General features: G+C 42.6%; 1 protein-coding gene across 2 annotated transcripts in view; it reads right to left on the bottom strand.

Moving 5' to 3' along the window:
- MOB3B (MOB kinase activator 3B) overlaps nucleotides 1-12998 on the bottom strand; it is a 141158-nt gene that overhangs the window by 103797 nt on the left and 24363 nt on the right. Inside the window, exon 1 of one of the 2 annotated variants that reach the window (XM_063455184.1) lies at nucleotides 10530-10633. The exons of the other annotated variant lie outside the window; for it this stretch is intronic. The gene's annotated coding sequence lies outside the window, so the exon portion shown is untranslated. Of the gene's footprint in view, nucleotides 1-10529; nucleotides 10634-12998 lie in introns of those variants that run through there. 2 annotated transcript variants of the gene reach the window in all.

Here is a 12998-nt window from a genome sequence, read left to right as displayed (position 1 = left end):
CCAATTCTATGCCTCCCTCTACGACCATGACCCCCAATCTCGACACAACGCAACCGCCACAGAGGAAGCCATAGAACGCTACTTGCAAAACATACCCCTACCGCAACTCACCGACGAAGCAAGAGAATCACTAGCGGCAGAAGTTACATTAGAGGTGGTGGCAGAGACGATTAAGGCCCTCCAACCCAACAAATGCCTGGGCCCCGGGACGGCTACCTCAAAGGAGAACCGCTCCCAGCGGAAATGCTCCAAGCTAAGAATTAGCCTAATACCAAAACCGAACAAATCCCTACAAGACCCGGGACACTATCGCCCCATTTCGCTCCTAAATGTAGACGTTAAATTATTTACCAAACTCATTGCGAACAGACTTAAGCATTTCCTCCCAAAACTGATACACCCGGACCAAGTGGGCTTTATACCCAATAGACAAGCCTACGACAACACAAGACGCACCTACGACCTAATATGGACAGCCACCCACAGACGGATCCCTACGCAACTACTATCCCTGGACGCCGAAAAGGCATTTGACAGGATCCTTTGGCCATACTTGTTCGCGGCCCTGACGAGGTTCGGCTTCCCCAGGGCTCTACTACAAGCAATCCACACCCTTTACACCACCCCAACAGCACAGCTACTAATGCCAAACCCCATTCCGAATACATAACGGTACTCGGCAGGGGTGCCCCCTGTCCCCCCTCCTCTTTGCCCTCTCCCTCGAACCCCTATTACAAAAGATCCGCAATACACCGGCTATACAAGGCATGAAAATAAGACGGGAGGAATACAAAGTGGCGGCATATGCGGACGACTTGCTCCTAACTTTGACCGACCCAGCGACGTCACTACCCCCACTGCTAGAATTGTTAGATGAATAGGCAAAAATCTCAGGATATAAGCTCAATATAGAGAAAACAGAAGCCCTGACAATACAGATCCCACCTCACGCACGAACACTACTACAACAAACCTACCCATTCCGCTTCCAAACACATAGTATTCACTACCTAGGAATCGACCTACCCGCGGACCTAAACTCTACATACAGACTAAACTACCCCCCACTAATCGACCAGGCCCTGAGAGACTTGCAAACATGGCAAAAATTATCCATCTCATGGCCGGGGAGACTGGCAGCAATAAAAATGAACTTACTTCCACGTTTTCTATACCTATTCCAGACCCTCCCCATCCCACTCTCACGAGCAGACTTCAAAAATCTTCAAATGCACATAGATAAATTTATTTGGGCAGGAAAAAGAGCTAGAATAAAACGAATTACCCTGTATATCGCACACAAGAAAGGGGGGATTAGGCCTGCCGAATTTCTGGGACTATCACCAAGCATCCCAAATTCAAACCATGCATGTCCCTCCAGGGGTAAAGCGGTGGGTGGACCTGGAGCATGACCTATTCGGAAGTGACCTGCCAACACTTTACCTATGGATACCAAAACCACACAGATCACAGCAGCCAAACATGACACCAGCCCTCACGACAGCCATCCACATCTGGAACAGGGTGACGGACAAGTACAACCTCATAAACACGCCCTCACCCCTTATGCCCATACTGAGAAACCCTCAATTCACCCCGGGAATGAAGCCCCAACACTTCACCCGTTATGAGGACAATGAACTCACGAGGATCTGTCACTTCTACAATAATCACCACCTCATTCCCTTCCCAGACCTGCCGAATGACACACCGTATAACTTGTTCGACCACTTCCGATATCTCCAGCTCCGAAGCTTCTTGTCAACCCCTAGCATAGCCGCAGCGGCGGTGATGAAACCAACAGCGTTCGAAAGGGGCTGCCTGAACAACCCAATACACAAGGGCCAAATTTCCAATCTATACAACCTCATGACACTTAAAGCCCCACCTGACGCCTTCTCCTACATACAGGCCTGGGAAAGGGATCTTGGCCCCCCAGGGGACCCCTCGGACTGGGCTGATATATGGGAAGCAATAGCGACAGTGACCATATGTGTTAACCACAAGGAGCAGGCATATAAAACCCTGCTCAGGTGGTACCTCACCCCATTGAGACTCAAACAAATGAAACGTACAGACTCGGACAGATGCTGGAAAGGGTGTGGCGAAAAGGGAACATACGTGCTGGTAATGTCAACATTTAACCCAAAATCTGGAAAGAAATGGCCACTGCCACCTCAAGAGCATTACAAACTGACGTCCCCCTAGACCCATGGATCTGGCTGTGGTCCAAGCCCCATGAAAACCTGACCCGAGCACAAAACAAACTAGTAGCAAAGGTAGCCTTAGCAATGCGTAGAACAATAGCTACCCACTGGGGCAGCCCAGAAATCCCAGCGGCCCCAAGAGGCTCAGAGAAAGATTAAGGAGGCTATGGAGATGGACGAACTGTCCGCCCTAGTACATGAGAATACAGATCTTTTCATAAGATCTGGGACCCCTGGTTGGCATTGTAGGAGAACTCGTGCGGCGGTGGTGGGGGGACTGCCCCCCCTCCCTTCCACACCCCTTTCCCACACCCATCCAATCTACATACCCAAACACCACTACTAACAGACACCACCCACATAAACAAGCAAACATAACAACTACAAACAACCACCTGACCTGACTCAGGAGAACTCCACGAGTTCAACCAAACACTGTAAAATGACATAACGACACTAGAACAATCTGCAAGTTCTAAACCCCCGACTCCGGAGGCACCACCACATCCCCAGAGGACCGAGACAACACAACGCAAAAGGCAGAGTAAGACCACGACACCTCATACAGCCCACGAACAGGGCGTGGAACATGACTGAGCACAACACAACAACACCATAATCTAACGCACATAGCACAGTAACTAAGCACAGGGAAAATGGTGGTCACACCAACCGGAGGAGTTACCCCCACCCAACCGGTTCTTCCAGACCCCGAGCAACGAAAGCAACCTGTTTAACAGCTGGAAAAACAAATGTAAACAGTAAAATGTTAAAACTTAAAACTGTAACCAATATGCTTGTAACATGTTGCAACCCTCTTTCCTTTCTGTACCCCACAAAGTTGAAGAATTCTTGAAAACTCGGAAATAAAGAATTTATAAAAAGAAAAAAAAAAAAAAGACAAGGCTCATATTCACAAAAACAAAATGGTGCCACCATTGAGAAACTATGGCATATATACATAATAAGTAAACCTCTGAGAGAAAGTGACCGTATGTTCATACCGGTTTTATATTGCTCATTTTTGTATTTTTACTACCTATTCTACTTATGTTTCTTATATACAGTATGCTTAAATTGTTCTTGTGTATCATTTAATTATTTTATTGATCACATGACTTGTCATGTGACTATTACATTTTCACACCCTATATATACTGTGAAGTTCATGTGTATATGACACTTTTGAAACATCCTCTGTGAAGGTGAAATGCGTTAAGTGTTTTATTACTGCTTTGTACTGCTTTTATTATTTTATGAACTCCTATACAAGTTTATTTAATAAAGAAGTTCATTTTAATACACCTTTGGACTTATCTTTCCGCTAGAGCCTGGATACACATTCCTTTGCTGGCGAACATACCACCTGAGCCCTGAGAATTGAGCAAAAACCTAATTTTTGCTCCTCACTTGTGAGTATCTCTCCAATGTTTTACTATTGCACAGTTTTATCAGTGAGCACTATATTTTTATTTCTATTTGTTATATTTATACAACAAAACTGCCTATAAACTTGTAAGACCCTGAGGTGGGGTGTATACCATCTAGAGCCACCCTACTTTTCTGAAGACACCATACATCCCTAGGCTGGGATTACACCACCAAAGTGAATCAAAGAAAATTTACTCAACCTCTACAATCTAACGTATCTATACCAAGGCGCTACTCCCTATTCTCAATTTTTTTTTTTTAGAAAATCTTTATTTTTAATTTTTTCATTTTGTCACAGGATAGCATAAATGTAACAGCACAACAGTTGTAACTTTGTAATACAAATAATCTTAACACCATGCTTGACCTTTTCAGCTACTGCAAGTGTCTAAACAAGCTTTATCAGTGTTATTCGCGTATCGTATAACCGCATTACGCAGTGGGTGGCTTTCCTTTGCCTGCCAAGTGCCCATTTAAGCGCTTATGGCGTATGTTCTGGGGATAGGGGTGACCTAGTGTCCATTCTAAAAATTCTATTGGGTTACGGCTCTGTTCTGCGTAGGTCATTATAGTTCCGGGGCCACTCCCGGTTGCGTCTGGGTTCTTTGGTGTTATGTCGATAATTGTCGCGTATGGGTTGTCGTTTCCACCCCCCGTCTTCGGGTGCATCCCATCTAGGTCTTCTGTCAGTCGAGCGTCAGTCAGGCTTGCAGCGAGACCCATTGTGCCTCCTATGCCCTCCTCCAATCTCTGGGTGTGTGTCACCTGTGTCTCCCCCTTAAGCCTGATGGTCTTCCCTCGGCGGGCTTAACCCCCGATTCGGGTCCATCCGTGTTCTTATGGTCCCCTCATACGTGCAGGTGCAGTTGCTAGGAGTTGAGATCTGTGTTAGACGGTGTGAGGTTAGAGTCTGGGCATAAGTTGTACTAGTTGTGCGTCAGTACGAGGGCCAATGTGGAGGGCGACCTAGTAGGTAGGGGTTGAGCAGGAATGGAGCACAACGGGTGTGTAGAGGTAAGGGTGTCACCCCCTCCCATGTGCCCACCCGAGCCGAGGGGCCCGCCCCCGCGCCCCTTCTCGCCTCGCGTCCCGTTCCCCTTCTCCTAGGTTTATGTCGGGCCATTCGTCCTTTGTTCCGTCTGTTGAGGGCCCCGGTGTGAGCCCCTAGGTCTCTCTGCGGGAGATGAAGTCAATCCAAGGGGTCCACGTTTGTAGGCATCGTTCAGTGGTTCCCTTCAGGGATGCGGAGAGTGTCTACATCCCGTGGATCTCTTCCACCTTGTCCATCCATTGCTGGAGGTTATAGGCCTGCGTGGTGCGCCATCTGGCTGGGATGAGTAGTTTGGCTGCGTTTAGTAGGTATTTCGTAAGTGATTTTTTACATCTCGATGTGGTGGAGGAGCATCTGAAGTGGTTGTAGCTGGAGATCAGTGTCCAGGATTTCCTTGATCTGCGTGTGGACCTGGGTCCAGTACTGAGTTATTGTTCTACAGGACCACCAAATGTGCAGGTCCATCCCTATTGCCTCCTCACATCTCCAGCATAAATCTGACCTATTCTCAATTTACCTACCTTCTATCGGAACCGGAACAGAGAGACTGGTTTGAGTGTCTGAGCTGCCTATTTGCTTCAACTATATGCGAGAGAAACCCAGTACCAGTGTTAACTTTAGCAGCAAATTTCAATTTAGTTTTAGTCATACTCTTTTGACTAAAAATCCGTTTTAGTTTTAGTCGTATTTTAGTCATCTGAATTGGTTTAGTTTTAGTCTTTTACTCAACTAAATCACCAGTAGATTTTAGTTGACTAAATCACCAGTAGATTTTAGTCAACACATTAAAATCTAATGAGTTTATTTAAAGCCTCTGTCTCTTTTGCACCTTCCCCAGTCCCACTGTGTCTCTTGGTGTGTCCCCAGTCCCTCTCGGAGTCTCTCTCCCAAGCCCTGGTCTCTCTCTTTGGCCACTACCCCAGCCCCTCTGTGCAGCATTAATTTTGGCAGCAAATTTCAATCTTAGTTGACTAAAATTTGACTAGAATTCTTAGTCGGCAAAATTAACACTTCTTAGTACCAAGATATTTTATAAAATCACTAGTTTTCATCATGAAATGGCAGAACCATGTGATTTTCGTGAAACTTTGAAGGTATGTTTTTTTGGTTTGTTTTTATATAACATGTTTTTGGATTTTAATGCATTAATGGAGTGGTCTGGGTATAGTGGTCCTGTCATTTTAACCCTGTAATGTAAAAGATTACAGTTTTTTGGAAACATTGCAAGTGCTTCCTCCTTCAGACAGAGTGAACCTCTAAAGATTAGGAAACAAATGCTGGTGATAGCAGAATTTTATTTGAGGAGCATCGTGTTTGGCTGCACAAAGCCTTGTTCCAATCTATTGCATCTCTATGGAGGCGATCTCAGGTAATGTCACCTTGGATGCTAACATCCTGGCACTATAATTTTTTTTTTTTTTTTTTAAATCCAAAGAGGGTTGCAAATGGAAAGTGCATAGAAGGGAATCTATAGTTCCAAAACATTGATTGCTATTTAACATATTCTGAGGGTTATTTTTACCCCATAGTTTCGCTTTAAGGATTCTTAAATTGTGCTTGAGGCTCCTTAAGTCTTCCTGTTTGTATATCCATTATTGTAAGTGACACAGAGGTGATCTGCTGCTCATTTTCGCTACATGTCTTTCTGACACTCAGCTGAAATTAACAAGAAGTACAAGTTTAAGCAGCTGACATAACCCCTTAAGGACACGTGACATGTCATGATTCCCTTTTATTCCAGAAGTTTGGTCCTTAAGGGATTAGAAAAAATTATCTCTTTCTACTACAAAGTTTGAGCACTCACATCTAAAGGCACTTCACACCCCTTGCTCCCAGCACTTGTTCAAACAGGCTGCCGACAAAGAAACTGTTGTGTAGTTCCTTACTGATCCTTAGTAATTATTTGCAGCTAACAGAACATAAGCTGAAGTCTGTGAAGACATTGTATCAGTATATACAGTCACTTATTTTAAAGCATTTTAATCAGTTTATTACTTCTACACATTTTGCACTATTACATAAAGGGACAATATAGTCACCAGAACCACTACAGCTTAATGTAATAGTTTTGGTGTCTAAAGCCTGTCCCTGCAGGTTTTTCAATGTAAACACTATCTTTGAAGAGAAAAGGCAATGTTTACATTGCTGCCAAGTAACACCTTTAGTGACAGTCACTCAGACAGCCACAAGAGGCAATTCCTTGTCCAGTGTTGCAAAGTCTGCAGGACTTACATTCCGCGTCTCCACACTCTGCATGGAGATGCTGAATGTTGCCCATAGAGATGCACTGATTCAATGCATCTCTATGAGGAGATGCTGATTAGTGCATGCACAATAGCCTCACAATTTTTTTCGATGGAAAAAACATTGGCTTGGCTTAGATCATCAAGATTGATGATCTCAGCCATGGAGACAAGACAAGCTATTGCCAGACTGGCATGGCTTGGGGGGGAAAGGTCAAATCCTTTCCCACTTTCCCATAGGGGGGTTGGTTAACTATGTATGTATGTATGTATATATATATATATATATATATGTATATATATATATATATATATATACACACACACACACACATATACACATACATACATACATACATACATACACACACACACACACACATACATACAGTTGCAAGGAAGAGTATGTGAACCCTTTGGAATGATATGGATTTCTGCACAAATTGGTCAAAAATGTGATCTGATCATCATCTAAGTCACAACAATAGACAATCACAGTCTGCTTAAACTAATCACACACAAAGAATGAAATGTTGCCATGTTTTTATTGAACACACCATGTAAACCCTCACAGTGCAGGTGGAAAAAGTATGTGAACCCTTGGATTTAATAACTGGTTGAACCTCCTTTGGCAGCAATAACTTCAACCAAATGTTTCCTGTAGTTGCAGATCAGACGTGCACAACGGTCAGGAGTAATTCTTGACCATTCCTCTTTACAGAACTGTTTCAGTTCAGCAAAATTCTTGGGATGTCTGGTGTGAATCGCTTTCTTGAGGTCATGCTACAGCATCTCAATCGTGTTGAGGTCAGGACTCTGACTGGGCCACTTCAGAAGGCGTATTTTCTTCTGTTTAAGCCATTCTGTTGTTGATTTACTTCTATGCTTTGGGTCATTGTCCTGTTGCAACACCCATCTTCTGTTGAGCTTCAGCTGGTAGACAGATGGCCTTAAGTTCTCCTGCAAAATGTCTTGATAAACTTGGGAATTAATTTTTCCTTCGATGATAGCAATCCGTCTAGGCCCTGACGCAGCAAAGCAGCCCCAAACCATGATGCCCCCACCACCATACTTCACAGTTGGGATGAAGTTTTGATGTTGTTGTGCTGTGCCTCTTTTTCGCCACACATAGTGTTGTGTGTTTCTTCCAAACAACTCAACTTTGGTCTCATCTGTCCACAGAATATTTTGCCAGTACTGCTGTGGAACATCCAGGTGCTCTTGTGCAAACTGTAAACGTGCAGCAATGTTTTGTTTGGACAGCAGTGGCTTCCTCTGTGGTATCCTCCCATGAAATCCATTCTTGTTTAGTGTTTTACGTATTGTAGATTCGCTAACAGGGATGTTAACATTTTCCAGTGACTTTTGTAAGCCTTTAGCTGACACTCTAGGATTCTTCTTCACCTCATTGAGCAGTCTGCGCTGTGCTCTTGCAGTCATCTTTACAGGATGGCCACTCCTAGGGAGAGTAGCAGCAGTGCTGAACTACATTTATAGACAATTTGTCTTACTGTGGACTGATGAACAGCAAGGCTTTTGGAGATACTTGTATAACCCTTTCCAGCTTTATGCAAGTCAACAATTCTTAAAGGACCACTCTAGGCACCCAGACCACTTCAGCTTAATGAAGTGGTCTGGGTGCCAGGTCCTTCTAGGGTTAACCCATTTTTTCAGAAACATAGCAGTTTCAGAGAAACTGCTATGTTTGTGAATGGGTTAAGCCTTCCCCTATTTCCTCTAGTGGCTGTCTCATTGACAGCCGCTAGAGGCGCTTGCGTGATTCTCACTGTGAAAATCACAGTGAGAGCACGCAAGCGTCCATAGGAAAGCATTATGAATGCTTTCCTATGTGACCGGCTGAATGCGGCGCAGCTCTTGCCGCGCGTGCGCATTCAGCCGACGGGGAGGAGAAGAGGAGGAGAGCTCTCCGCCCACCGCTGGAAAAAGGTAAGTTTTAAACACTTTCCCCTTTCCAGAGCCGGGCGGGAGGGGGTCCCTGAGGGTGGGGGCACCCTCAGGGCACTCTAGTGCCAGGAAAACGAGTATGTTTTCCTGGCACTAGAGTGGTCCTTTAATCGTAGGTCTTCTGAGAGCTCTTTTGTGCGAGGCATCATTCACATAAGGCAATGCTTCTTGTGAAAAGCAAACCCAGAACTGGTGTGTATTTTTTATAGGGCAGGGCAGCTGTAACCAACACCTCCAATCTCATCTCATTGATTGGACTCCATTTGGCTGACATCTCACTCCAATTAGCTCTTGGAGATGTAATTAGTCTAGGGATTCACATACTTTTTCCACCTGCACTGTGAATGTTTACATGGTGTGTTCAATAAAAACATGGCAACATTTAATTCTTTCTGTGTTATTAGTTTAAGCAGACTATGATTGTCTATTGTTGTGACTTAGATGACGATCAGATCACATTTTATGACCAATTTGTGCAGAAATCCATATCATTCCAAAGGGTCCACATATATACTGTATATATACACACACTATACCTTTCAATTAAATAGTAAATCTGGCCAGTGTCAGGTCCTTACAGAGTCATTCTATGACTACTCCATGACCAGTTATAAACTATAATACACAAAACCTCATGGAAATCTGATCTTTGGAGTTCTCCAGTAATTGAGTATTTGGTATGTGAGGATTGTTTACCCATAAACCAAGCAGCCCATACAATTTCTCACACACAATCCTTTTACCTATACCCCTTGAAAAACCTACACAGTTTATTCCACAGAGTAAGTATTCCTGGAACAAGCTTCCCCTTAAATGCATGCTACCTGACAAAGCATCTTGTTTGGTACTGGAATATAACACCAAAACCTTCAGGCTATTTTATCAAAGGAATGGCTGGAGGCAGAACAATACCATACCAGAAATAAAACCATTTCTCTGAACATTTTTACGACCTCCATTATTATTTTTTCTAATAGATATGCAATGCAATATATAAGGAATGTTCAGGATATATCTGGAATATATGGTTCCCTACATCTTATCTTTGACAATTACTAGAGCATTGTGACAGTTATCTTAAACCTCTTCTTTATCAGCCAGCATCATTAACTTCCTCATCTGATATAGATCTCCAGGAGAATGCTCACAGGAAACACAATGAAAAGACAGCACATCCAGTTTGTGCTGTATTGTAATTAAATATTGCCGGGAGGCTCTTCTATGAGAATTCTTCAGCTGAGTTCAGAAAGTAGACAGCTAGTGACATGCAAACGCATACTGTGGCTTTGTTTAAAGCACGAATGGCACTTACAAACTTACATACTGAATTGGAATTTCACTGAAATTCAAAAGCAATCAAAAGACGTACATAAGGACTTTTGACTTTTCTATGAACTCAATTTTGTAAAAATAAAGCAACATCCTAGATTTTATTCTGCTTTGGTACCTAGCCATTTTCTTCACACAAAACAAGATTTGTAGAGGATCATGTGGTTATTCCAAAGTCCCCCATGTGTACAAATAGCATTTCATAGCTGTATCTGCTAGCAACAGAACGAGAAAGTTGTTGTAGTGGTTATGGTGCACCCATTGTAAGTAATCAAACTTTTTTTAAATGGTTTGACTTCTTACATGTGAATCGTGAGGTTCCTGCCCTAGTTGTGCTGCTTCCCACATCCACTGAGTAACCAGAGCGCCTTTCCATGAACAGGCAGAAGCTCCCAAGCAGGCAGTTCTGTTCGAATTCTGAGCAAAGTTTTGCACTAACTGCAGTAGCGTATTGCTCTCGGCCAATGAGCTAAGCCTTGCAAAGGCAGGCTTAGCTCACGCAGAGAGCTTCTGGCTTTCTGCCAGAAGTAGGGAACAGATCCCAGATAAGAGGTTCAAAACATTCCAAAATATTTGGATTACTTACAATGGGGAGGGTCATCAGGACAGTCAATCAATGATGTAGAGGGTATTGTGCTTGGAGTGTTGCTTAAGGGAAAATTCCTTTGCCTTTATTAAAAAAATAAACTGGACCATGTGTGATTGTGGATTGATACACTGTCAATTTATTTTGTTTGCAAGATAAACCCAAACTATTTCTTTTTGATTGTTTAAGTGGATAGAATTTAGGATTTGATGCACCACCTCATGGCAGATCAATTTTCAGTGATAGTAAATCTCCAGAGAATGGTGATTAATTGCACAGAGGAACTTAATTCATCACAGATATCAGGAGTGTTGAAGTAAGTAACCCCTGAAGATCAATAGGGATTTATCCAGTCAATGAAATATGTCATCTTGTGACACCGAGAGATAAAGGATGATCAGTCAGAAGCTTGACAAATTGTGGAGAAACAATCCTCTGTATCAGCAGTATCATCTATAAACCAGGGTGAATAAAATACGTGTGTGTGTGTGTGTGTGTGTGTGTGTGTGTATAAATTTGTTTTGTTTTTCTATTTAAATCGTATTTTGTCTAATAAAATACTTTTGGGTGAAAAATCTATCTAAAAACTGTTTTTTTTTTCTATTTAAAGTACATTTATAGTCAAGTGGTTATTAAGAATGAAATAGGGATTAGTTATGTAGTATGAGTAAACGTATTGATGCAACATTTAAATTATTTGGTAAATGAATTCCATTAATTCAAGTTAATTGAACTTTTGACTGCAGAGATGCCAGGCACTTTTTCACAGCAAAAATGTTTTAAAACACATACAAATGTCAGAAAAAGATGCTATTAGTTTCACTGCTATTCTATGTTCAACCTATGTACACACAATGAACAGCTTACATTTGTAATCCTACCGCTTTAGTGTCCTAGTCATTGTTTAGGTGTCTGTACCCCATAAGAAAGGTATTTTACTCACTTTCCTCTTAGAGTAGACTCTGCATGTTAGTGCGTATACATGGCAAAATGCTGCACTGCGCCTCTATGAGACCATCTGATTGAAATTGCTTAGTTTTACTTAGTTTTACTATGCTTTGGAAGAAGCACCTTTAGCATGTAAAGTCTGCTAGGTAAACATTGCCGTTCTGCAGAATGGCAATGTTTTACACAACAGGAACAAAACTACAGGGACATGGCGCCCAGACCACTTCATTGAAATGAAGTTATCTGGGTGCCTATAGTGTTCCTTTAAAGCAGGGGTCCTCAAACTTTTTAAACAGGGTGCCAGTTCACAGTCCCTCAGACCGGGGACTATAGTTTGACTTTTTTTTTTTTTTTTAAACAAATTCCTATACATAAACAGACACAGACATATACAGACACACACATACACATACTAACATACATACAGACACAAACACGCATAAGGACATACATACATACACATACTGACATACATACATACATACACATACTGACATACATACACATACATACTGACATACATACAAAGACAGACATATACATACTGACATAAAGACATATACATACTGAAATACACACACACAATGACATACACACACACACACACACTGAAATACATACACACACATACTGAAATACATACACACATACTGAAATACATACACAGACATACACATACTGATCATACATACGCACACTGACATACATACAGATAGATAGACAGACACATACACAGACAGACCTACAGATAGACACATACTGACATACATACATACACACAGACATACAGAGAAACATACTGACATACAAACACTCATACACACAGACACAGATACATACTTACATAAATACATACACACACACAGATATACATACTGAAATACATGCATACAAACACATACTGGCATACATACACAGACACAGACACATACTGACATACATACAAACAAATACTGACATACATACACAGACACATTCTGACATACATACAAACACATACTGACATACATACACAGACACATACTGACATACATACACACACACACACAGCTAATTGTTCTTACTTTTTTGCAGGAGGATGGCTGTGGCTGATGGGAGTCGGCGTGGCTCTTCCCTCCCGCGCGGAGGGAGCTGGGAGGAAGTGACGGCCACTTCCTCCCAGCAGTACTTTGCGGCTGCATATTTTTAAAGGGACCCGGTCACGCTATTGCACGGCCGCATTGCTGACCGGGCCCTTG

This window comes from Pelobates fuscus, chromosome 5, assembly GCF_036172605.1.
Source record: "Pelobates fuscus isolate aPelFus1 chromosome 5, aPelFus1.pri, whole genome shotgun sequence".
NCBI lineage: Eukaryota > Metazoa > Chordata > Amphibia > Anura > Pelobatidae > Pelobates > Pelobates fuscus.
This window is presented reverse-complemented; position numbering and strand designations above follow the sequence as displayed.